At 36.7% G+C, this 10831-nt stretch overlaps 1 pseudogene; it reads left to right on the top strand.

Annotated features, from left to right (window-relative positions):
- Positions 1–7715: 7715 nt before the first annotated feature.
- On the top strand, positions 7716–10607 carry LOC114495037 (annotated as a pseudogene).
- Positions 10608–10831: the final 224 nt, after the last annotated feature.

The following is a 10831-nucleotide window of genomic DNA, read 5'->3' on the forward strand; positions in this document are numbered from 1 at the left end:
TAGTCACTCAAAAGGATGAGTTCTGGGGCACTGATTTGTTCTTCTGTTTGAGCCATTTTGGGGGGGGGGGGGTCTGGTCACTCCTGTTACGGTGAGGGGTAGAGCCTTAGGTGTTCACCAGAGCTGGGCACCCCAGTGGCTAGATTGTGATGTTGTATGTGAGGGTGGGGTTGAGAGGGAACAATGGCGGTAGCTCCGCTCCCCATGGGACCTCAGTTCCTTCTCTGGGATCCTTGGCCACACGCTCTGCCCTGCTCCACAACTGCCGCCTCACTGGGTCTGCCAGCTGCCACCTGTGTACTCAGGGTCCACCTGCTGTGATCTTGCGCACCCCAGGTGCCTTACTCGCTCGAGTTGCCTTATGCGCCCAATTCTCCCTGTTCTCCATGCCGCAACCTGCTCCCGGCTGCCTGTCTCTGCCCTTCCTACTGGTCTGGATGAAGGGGTCTATTTCAACTTCTTGGCTGTCCGACTTCCATTCAGATAAATTTTCTGTCAGTTCTGGGTGTTATTCTACCTCTAAATTGTTGTTGTTCCAATCTTGGTTGTGCGTGGAGATGTGGTGCATCCACCTATGCCTCCATCTTGCCGGAAGTCACCTAAAAAATAAATATTTTTGTAAGCACTTATAACTTGTCTAGTGTCTTCCATTCTACTCCCGATATGTCTTGGAATGTAACTGACATGCTTCTGTTGGTTGCAGGGCTTGTTGAGGAAGTTAGTATAATCAGATGTGATACAGGCAGCTTGTACACTCCTTAGCAATGGTGATTGATACCTGCAAGGTGAGTCTGTTTCATGCTCAGAGTAGTGCATCTATATTTCTGATTCATTATTCAAAAAATAATAATCCTAAGAAGATAACATCAAAAACAGTCATTATATTTTACTTTAAATTTTATTGTAACAGAATATTATATTTATGTAGTATATTACAATGTATTCTATTTCATCTAAGTTTAGACCAAGTGAAGAGATGACTTGAAAATATTTCTGACATGAAAGTAATTACCCTTTGTGTATTGGATAGGGCAGTATTTTGAGTCACACTTTGTAAATCACAAAGAATGAATTATCATGACTAACTCAATCCATTTTTTATCTAAAGATAGCAAACATTTGAATTAAAAAAAGAAAATGAGCTAACAACTTAGATGATTTATCTACATGATTTAAACAGCCAGATGTCTAGTTAAAGTTCTTGTTTTTAATAAAGCAAAATGGAAATTTCAGTTGTCTTCTAAGTTTAATTAAAGACCAATGTTATCAAAACATTTACTTGAAACTTGCATTATCGATTTTGAATTCCTGTAGTTATCAAATTAACCAGAAGCTTTACAAACTGTGCTTTACATTGCACTAAAATATGAATAGCCTAAGCCTTCAGCTCCACTCAAATCCTAATGTAATGTACTACACTTGTATCTGTGATTTGCAGGAGGGTTGGGGGGCACTGGATGTGGCCTCTATGGGAAGTGAGACATGCTTATACCTCCCCTAATTTTCTTCCTAGATATTTGTTCTTTCACACATCCTTTCCTATTTCCTATGTATTAATACAGATAAATAGCTATTAAATCAGTGCTGTCAGCCATTATTAAGCTGCCTTTTGTAAATACTTTAGGTCTGATCACTATGGTTACCTAAAAATCACCTGGCAGATAATCTAGATTAAAAAGCCTAACTATGTTCTGTGTTATCTGTAGTAAAAATTCTCTAGTTAGTAGAATAATGTTTTCAGGTGGAATATAGTCAACTTTAAAGTTTTAATAAATATCTTCAGTGCTATTACAAAGCAAAGTTTCCAGTTTTATAACCATTTGCTAACTCATTTTTCTGAAGCCCCACTTATATATGATTCACGGGATTTTTGTTTTAGATTTAACTTTTCCTTGTCTTGTTTAGTTTTCAACACTTCTGGGAATACTTCAGAAACTCCCACCACTGTTCTGCTTTTTTCAAATCAACTGATATATGAAGAATAATTAATTTTAGATTTCAAATTATGCTTTCATGCATGGCTATAAAATTTTAAAAATATTCCATTTACTTTTAAAAAATTTTATTGTTGTTATATTACAGTTGTCCCAATTTTTACCCCTTTGTCTTCCTCTGCCCAGCCCCCTCCCTCTCCCATAGTCAATCCACACATCATTGTTTATGTCCATGGGTCATTCATACATGTTTTTGACTAGTCCCTTCCCCTTCTTTTCACCATTATCCCCTCCTCCTTTCTTCTGCTTGCTTTTGGTTTGTTTCATGTTACTTTTATGAAAATATTATGTTACTACCCAAATTCTATATTGATAAACATTTTGACTAAAACTTTTGTTCTTATATCTTAAAACATTTAAGTATCATGACTGTGTATCCCAAATCAAAAATCAAGGTATGTGGTTTAAAAGTACTAATATGATTAGGAAGACAAAGGGACAGTATATTTTAAAACTGTTTACTTCTTCAAAAATCTAAGATGTATGGTGGTCATCTATCCACTGTATAAGATTATGATTCTTTCTTTAGTTTATTTCCTCTAGATGGTAATATTTTATATCAGCTATTATGGTATAGCAGAAATGAAACTACAGGGGATTTAATTCAACATTCACAAACCAACAGAGATAGCACTACATTCTTCAACTTAAGATTAAAAGGGGTTTTGTTGCACCTAGGTAGAAGCACTGACCATAATTATCAGTCCTTGTAAATTGAAATATAAATTATTCTCCCAAAGTGTGTGGACAATGTGCATCTCCCTAAAGTGCATTACAGTCTTCTCAAACACCAGAGAACCCAGTTTCAAGTCTCTTGCTGTGACATCTTATCTATCCATACAGCTCCCTTCATTTTTGGCCTCAGTCAACTTTGCTTTCATTGGGGCTGATGCCACTTTGTTTTTTTAATCAATTTGGCTAATAAATGCCTACAATATATTTACTATATTTAATTGCACTAGAAAATTTACTTTGATTATAATTAAACAGAAAATATCAACTATCATATAATTATAACATAAATTGGTCCAGCATCTGTGTTAGGTGACATTATCCAAATTCATGAAACAGTCAGATTTTTGACTTGGCCATCCCCTGCAGGCAATGACCTGCTGTTTCTTGCCTGTTGAAATCTGTTTTATTGTTATTGTTCTCATTGTCTGAATTGTAATTTCCTGCTCTGGGTCTTCCTCCCACCAGCCCATCCTGCCTGCTACTTGATCAAAGTTTTCTAGCTACCATATCTTTTTTAAAATCATTTTTCTAAATGTAAATGTTGACACAACAGGCTGAAATAGATAATAAGTAGATATGACCTTACTTCAACTAGGGTGGTCAAGAAAACCCTCTTTCTAGAGAAAATAATTTTGCCAAGAACCAAAGGATAAGCAACAGCAAGCCATTAGAAGTTGGGGAAACAATGTTCCTGGCAGAGGGAACAGCTTGTACCCAGAGAGACAAGAATCTGGTATCCTGGAGGAACTGAAACAAACTCTATGGAACTAGAGCATATTGAGGAAGAGAGAGAGGGCTTAAGATTAGGCTGGAGAGAAAGCCAAGGGATAGATCAAGTACACCTTGTGAGGATTTTATTGTTAGTGCAAGAAGCCACTGAAGTTTTTGAGCAGATGAATGACATTATCAACTTTGTCTTTGAGGTCCTTTTTACTGCTCTATGAAATAGGGAATCAAGGAGGTGGGGGCAGGAATAGAAAGAGGAAGCCAGTTAATAAGCTGCTACAGATATCTGGGCAAATAATGATGCTGGCTTACAGTACCATTTTTCAAACTGTGGGGCAAAACCCATTAGGGTCACACAGTTTTTTTCATGGTTTTGACCAGCAATATCTTTGAAATAGAATGATGCACAATAGGAAATATCAGAGGCTATGGTGTAGTTTCATGACATTTGTTTTCAGTTTTTTATACATATGTATGCATATGCACAATTACTGGATTTTAGAGTGAAGAGGATTTACTATTCAGCATAGTGGTCATAGGAACCACTGGCCTATACTAAGATGAAGAGGGATTTAGTCAAAATAATGATATCTTCACATATGTGGAAATGGAAGAGGTCACCTTGCAAAGGATATAAAGGGAGAGGGTACAGAGTTCTGTGATATATTTTATTTCAAGTATTACATTCTTATATTTATATCCTGCCTATTATTTAAAAAATTATTTATAATTATGCAGAGTAAAACTATAAGAAAATTATACCATTAATAGGAGAAAATTACAGGTAACCAGCTCTTGTTGTTGTTGTTTTTGAAGGGGACATTTAAAAAGAATTGGAACATAACTTGATGGTCACCAGTAGGTCTTTTCTCATACCTTTTGGCTAGACATTCCTTTTCTGGGTCATTGTTATTCTCTAGGAGAGTTTATAAATAAATTTAGAATATTGGCAAAAAAATTGCATTCAGGGGAGGAAATATTAAACTCAATGTCTATTAAGTCTTCATTTCTTCTGAGAAGGAATATCCCCTGACCTTCTGAGGTAACAAGACTAACTTTACTGAACTTCTTCACAATGCAATCTGATCATTGCTCTATTTAATGTATAAAGTCACCACCATAAACTATTGAAAAATTTCCATCACCATAATGAGTAATAAAAAATGTATAGTACCTTAGATCAAATGTCATGTTTATGTTTCATTTTGTTTAATATAGTATATTATGACCTCCCTTAGAGAAGGTCATCTTAATGAATCTCTCTATCCATATCTACTTGAGCAGCTTGAATTTAAACTGATGTTTGGGATAAGTCTCTCACCGATGAGAAATAGATTTATAATAAATCATCACTGAAATTCAAAACTTGCCTTGGAAAGAAAGGGTATGTGTGCTGGGCAATTAGCAAATGCAGAAATCCTTTAAATCACACACTTACCTGAGGAACTTTATGCTGTGCTGACGAGAGGCAGACTCTAATATTAAGCCTTTCCACTTTACACACATATGCACATACCCATAATCTATGAACATGTTAAAACTCATATGTTCAAACAACCCATTTACAAATTGCTAGATGAGACCAACATGAATTCCCTACTTCCTCTCATTTGAAAAAAAAATTTACTATTCATCACCTTTCTTCTTCCTGGGATCCTTTGCATCAGTTGTAAAAACATGCCTCTCACCTACTATTAGATACCTGCCTTGCTTTGTGGTAGGTGACAAAGACTGCAATTGTATTTTAAGAATAAACCCTTAAAGATTTTCAGAGTCAAAGAAATGAGTCTCTAATTGTAGACAATTAACTTCCAGTGAGAGCTGCTTTGGTTGCCACATGAGATGTCTTACCCATTGCTTCTCAGACCAGACCACCAAAGTAATTAACTGCATGTGCTTAATGTCCATTCATTTTGAGAGAACCACCCAGTGAGCAGCTCCTGACCTGACTAGTTGTGCTGCTGACTCTACTGTAAAAGCAATTCCTGTTCTGGATTTTCAGCAAACACATAGCTGAAGACAGGGTAGCATCATAATTTTAATCTGTTTCTTCATCTTCAAACCTCACAATGTTGGACTTTTCTGAGGAATTTTAGTTCGGTTTTTATTATTCACTGAGGGAGCCTGGTACAATAAAGGCTTCCTCTTAGCATGGATAAGACTAACAGACTAACATTTCTTTGGGTAAGTAGGATTATTTATCAGGAATCTGTTGATAGTTCATTGCCGACCTGTAAAAACCTAGCAAGAATGAGGTCAACTAAAATAATGGGTCCATTTAAAGTTTGGGTCATGTAAGACCTCATTAAGGATCACATTATTTCAGCAAAGAAAATATTGCAGAGAGCTCTCCTCTTAAAAGGAAATGGCTATTTTTTTTTTCTGCTGGAGAGCTTCCAAACCACACCATTGCAAAACTTAAACACTTCAAACCATTGAAAGTTAATGTTTAACTGTCTTGTTCTAGTTGTCTTGAAACCCCTTTCCCCCTTGGTAATTGGTTTTTGTTGAAATCCAGGTGTCATTTGGCTTTTAATCCTGATTATGTTACTTATGCTGGGTGAACATAATTTCATTGCCCATAGGTTATTTTTTTACACTCTACATAAGGTAAAGTGTATTCTACATTGCTCTGTGTGATTAAGAGAAGTAATAATCAGCATTTTACTAGACTTGGCAAAAACAGTTAAGCAGGGCCAGCCCAAGGCATGATTATGAAATGCCTGAAATTTTTAAAGCCCTTGCCTTTTAATTTCTCATTTAACTCTTTTTGTGCCCTACTCTCTCTGAAATCTTGTCCAGCCAAGAGCTGTGTGACCCCTCTGAACATCAGTTTCCTCCTGTGTTGGAGGATGAACTGAGAGCATGCATAATATTATGTACAACATATGGTCTAATACATAGTAGATGGTCAAAATTGTTGGCTCATCATCCTTATCCTCATCAACATCTCCTAAACCACAGTAGTGAAAGATAATTAATACTCATTTTCAAATTGCTTATAAGAATATTGCTTTTAATAATTTCATTCATGAAAACCAGAAAATTGTCTAAAATCCAAAGAACATGTCTGACATTTAGTTTCTGTAAGAGGTGGAGAAGAGATGTGGTAGCAGGTTGGCAGAGGCTTTACCACCCTGCAGTGATGTGACAGCTGCCTGATCTTTAGACTGATCTTACTGAGAAAAAAGTTGGTCAACTGAGTCTGGCATGGAGGTCAGGTAGCATGCAGTACCTGATTGCTCTCTCCACAACTGGAGAGCCTATGTCCCCGTTCAGTTCCAAAGCCACTCCCCTGGAAGCCAACAGATCTGTTTTTCCCACCTCTCTCCTGCCATCAACCATTCACTTAAAGGTCTGATTAGTTAGTGCATTTTTAAATGCTGTAGTAGCTGAGGCAGATGTAGGACTTGTAAAATCTGAAGCTTGCAATTATAAAATTATAGAGGTCATCCTTAATTGAAAGAATGCAAAATAACAGATATAAGTGAATATTTAATTAGAATAAGATAAGAAATTACGCCCTGGCTGGCGTAGCTCAGTGGATTGAGCGCAGGCTGGGAACCAAAGTGTCCCAGGTTCGATTCCCAGCCAGGGTACACGCCTGGGTTGCAGGCCATAACCCCCAGCAACCGCACATTGATGTTTCTCTCTCTCTCTCTCTCTCTCCCTCCCTTCCCTCTCTAAAAATAAATAAATAAAATATTAAAAAAAAAAGATAAGGAATTACCATGAAGTATACATTTAAAAAAGAGACAAATGAAAGACAAATATCACTTTCATTTGCCCTCCTGACACACCCTATAGTGTTTTTATTCCTCCTAACTTTTTCCCATTTCCATATTCTGATTGTTTCCTCATGTATTTCCTTATAGAAGAGAATTTCTGAGTTAAGTTGGCATCAATGAGAATCTAAAGCTTTGCTTACAATTTTATATGTATGATGGTTTGAAGAATTTTCCACAAATGAACTTCAGGCTCTGAACATTTCAAATCTCTTATTTCTTTCTCCTCTGTTATCCATTTACTTCTGGCATTGTAGAATAGGTTCCTATTGCATTCCAACCTTTAACCCTGTGTCTTCATTCCATGATCCCAAGCAAGTGGAAATCAGGAATATTTCTGAAAGCATTCCTTCATGAGGACAGTTAGCAACAATTTAGCTTTATCCAGAAGTAAATGCAGACTACATAAATACATTTCACTAAACCCAAACTAAAAGGATCACCAACTCCATTTCCCATTAGCCAAATACGCAAAATGTCCACAACCAATCTGACACCACTCAACAGAAAGAGATATGGAGAGGAATTTGAAATGGAAAGAGGTAACAGCCTTAGCTGACTGTGGCTAAAATGTTTTACTTTTTCAACTCTTAAAAAACCCTATGCCTGAGCAAATGAAATTCCCCAAAGATATAAACTTCTTTAGCTTAACAGAAAATACACCTCTCAACAGAGAGGTTAGTCCAATACAGAAATCTGAGAATGAAGAAGAGGATCTACCCTTCTATACTTATGGAGGGAGCTCTTTTATTCAGAAGAACTTGGCAACTTATAAATACTTATATATGTGTAATAAAATAATATCAGTATTATTACTAAAATCTACTGTGCCCAAGCATAAGGTGATATCAGAGACAGAAATTGTAAAACCTGGCTGCGGGAATGGAGAAGGAATTTGAATTGACCTCCTCCTGAACTATGAAGAATCTGATTGTCTCCTGCCTCTTTCTTCAGTCCTGCCCAAGGTGACGGGAAAAAAAAGTTAGAGCTTGGACAAGTTAGAGTTTGCCTGTTTAAGCCGCAGTATCTCATCTATAAAATAGCAATGATAGTACTTTCTTATAGAATTGTGAAAAGAATTAAATGAACAGTATAGATCTACTAGTTGGCTCCTCATAGATGACTAAGATATTGTAGCTATTATTCTGATTGTTCACATTTTAATTTATAACTATAACAGAAGAACCAGGAGGGGAATATTGGATCACCAAGGATCCCAGGATTCCAGACATAGGATACAGAGCATCAAAGGTCAGACTCTATAAATACTAAAAGAGATGCTTTCAATTCCAGCTTTTTCACTTTCTCCTAGGGCCCAGTAGCAATGTAGTGAAAGTGATCATGGCAACGTCATAGCCACAGTACTCTATGAATAGAATTTGTCAATAAACATGAGGCTTTTAGGAGGCAACAGTAATTCATATCTGGCCTAGATCTTCCTACTGATGTAGGCTCTAACTCTGAAACTGCATGAATTTGGGAAGTGTTTTAGACTGAGAGAGTTTGATATTTGAATAAGATCAGCAAGTTGGCCCTGATAATGGCTACAAAGAACTGACACTGTGCACCCAGCAGGTAATAGTGGCTCTGTAAAGATTTTATGAATTCAACTAAAGTGATCTATCCTCAGAGGTCCTGGACACTTCTGCTTGGGCATGGCACAAGCTCTGAGTAGCCTGAGATGTCAGACAATTAAAGCAGCAGGGCACCACCATTAGTGATTGGCTCTGAAGTCTGACTATCCTAGGTCCCAAATTCTAGCTCTAGCATTTAACATCTTTACAACTTTGGGCAAGCTACTTAAATTCTCTGTGTCTCAGTTTCTCATTCTAAAGTGAGAGTAATAAAGTACCTCATAGGGTTATAATGAGTATTAAAGTAAAGATTAAATTAGCCCTGATTGGTGTGGCTCAGTTGATTGGGCACTGTTCTGTGAAGCGAAAAGTTGCTGATTCAATCCCAGTCAGAGCTTGTGCATGAGTTGTGGGCTTGGTCCGTGGTCAGGGTGAAAGGCAACCAATCAATGTCTCTTGCATAGATGTTTCCCTTCCTCTCTTTCTCCCTCCCTTCCCCTCTCTCTAAATAAATAAACAAATGAATTTTTTTAAAAAATAAGGATTAAATTAGATAATATTTCTAAAAGGCTTTAGAACAGTGCCTGGCAAGTACTCTTTGCAAGTGTTCAATAACAGCTAGCTCTAATATTAAATGGGAAATCTAGTGGACATGTCCAGCAGGTATTTGGTTTAGTGGATCTGGCACTCAAAAAAGAGATATTAATTTAAGATAGATTTTAGAGAAAGGCAGCAAAGCAAATAGAAACCAAGGTAGCAGGAGTAGTGACAATTGCAACAGTATGTTAATCTAAAAGTGAGTCCAGAAAGAGGACAAGCTGCAGATACAGAAGTCAAGATTCCAAAACCAAGAGGCATATCCAAAAAGATAAAACAGACCTGTCCTTCATAGAGTGACATGGTAAGTGAAGAAGACAAAAGTAAGAAAAGGGGGCAAGAGGAGAAACAAGCTATAAAGCAGCTTAAAAAAGGATGAAGAGGGCCTAAACAAAGAAAATAAGCCAACAAAAGAGCCAGACATAAAAGAGAAGAAGTTGAATCAAAAGGGAAAAATTTGGCTAACACAGGATTTATATCAACCTCTGACTCTGAAGAAAGAGATGATCAAGAAGGCAAAAAGAAGAGAAAAGGTGGAAGAAAATTTCAGACTGATCATAGAAGGAATATGCTAAAAGGCCAACATGAGAAAAAAATAGCAGAAAAAAACACAAGCAAAAGGAACAAATGGAAACTGGGCAGCAGAATAAAAATGAAGGAAAGAAGCCAACAGTTAAGAAAATGAAGAAGAGAGAAACAGCAATGGATTCTTGACTTCAAAGAATACATGCTGAAATTAAAAATCCACTCAAAATTGATCATCTTGATGTGAACAGATGTGAACGAATATACTGAGGAAGAAAATACGGCAATTCAAAATGACTAGATTATCATGAAAAAGTCTGCAGTGTTGTATAACAAGTTTAAAAACATGTTTTTGATTGATGTAAGGGATTCTGTAATCACTCAAGAGATGAATAAACCTTTTGCTGAACAAAGATGTCATGAGGAAGTGAATAAAATCAAAAATTAAAGGAAGAAAGAGCCAAACAAAAAGCTAGAAAAGGAACAAACAAGTTCAAAGACTCAAATGGAGGATCTGATGCTCAGCACAGTAATCAACCATAGCATGTGAAAAAGAAGATAAGGCAATCAATAAGAAAAAGCCATCCCGTGAAGACAGAGAGACTGAAATATCTCTGAAGGATTCTACATTGACATATAATGGATATACCAAACATTTGAGAAGTTTGTAATGGTTTTCATTTGAAATACTTAAATGGCTGAAAGGTTTTTTGTTGTTGTTGTCCTTTTTTTTAAATTTTAATTGTTGTTGCAGTACAATTTTTTATCTTTTACTCCCATCCCAACCCACCTACCCAGCCCTTCCCTCCTCCCTCCCATTTCTACCCATCCCTAGTTTTTATCCATGTGTTCTTTATACTTGTTCCTGTAAACCCTTCCCTTTTCCCCTGAAATT

This window comes from Phyllostomus discolor, chromosome 4 (genome assembly GCF_004126475.2).
Source record: "Phyllostomus discolor isolate MPI-MPIP mPhyDis1 chromosome 4, mPhyDis1.pri.v3, whole genome shotgun sequence".
NCBI classification, from domain to species: Eukaryota; Metazoa; Chordata; class Mammalia; order Chiroptera; family Phyllostomidae; genus Phyllostomus; species Phyllostomus discolor.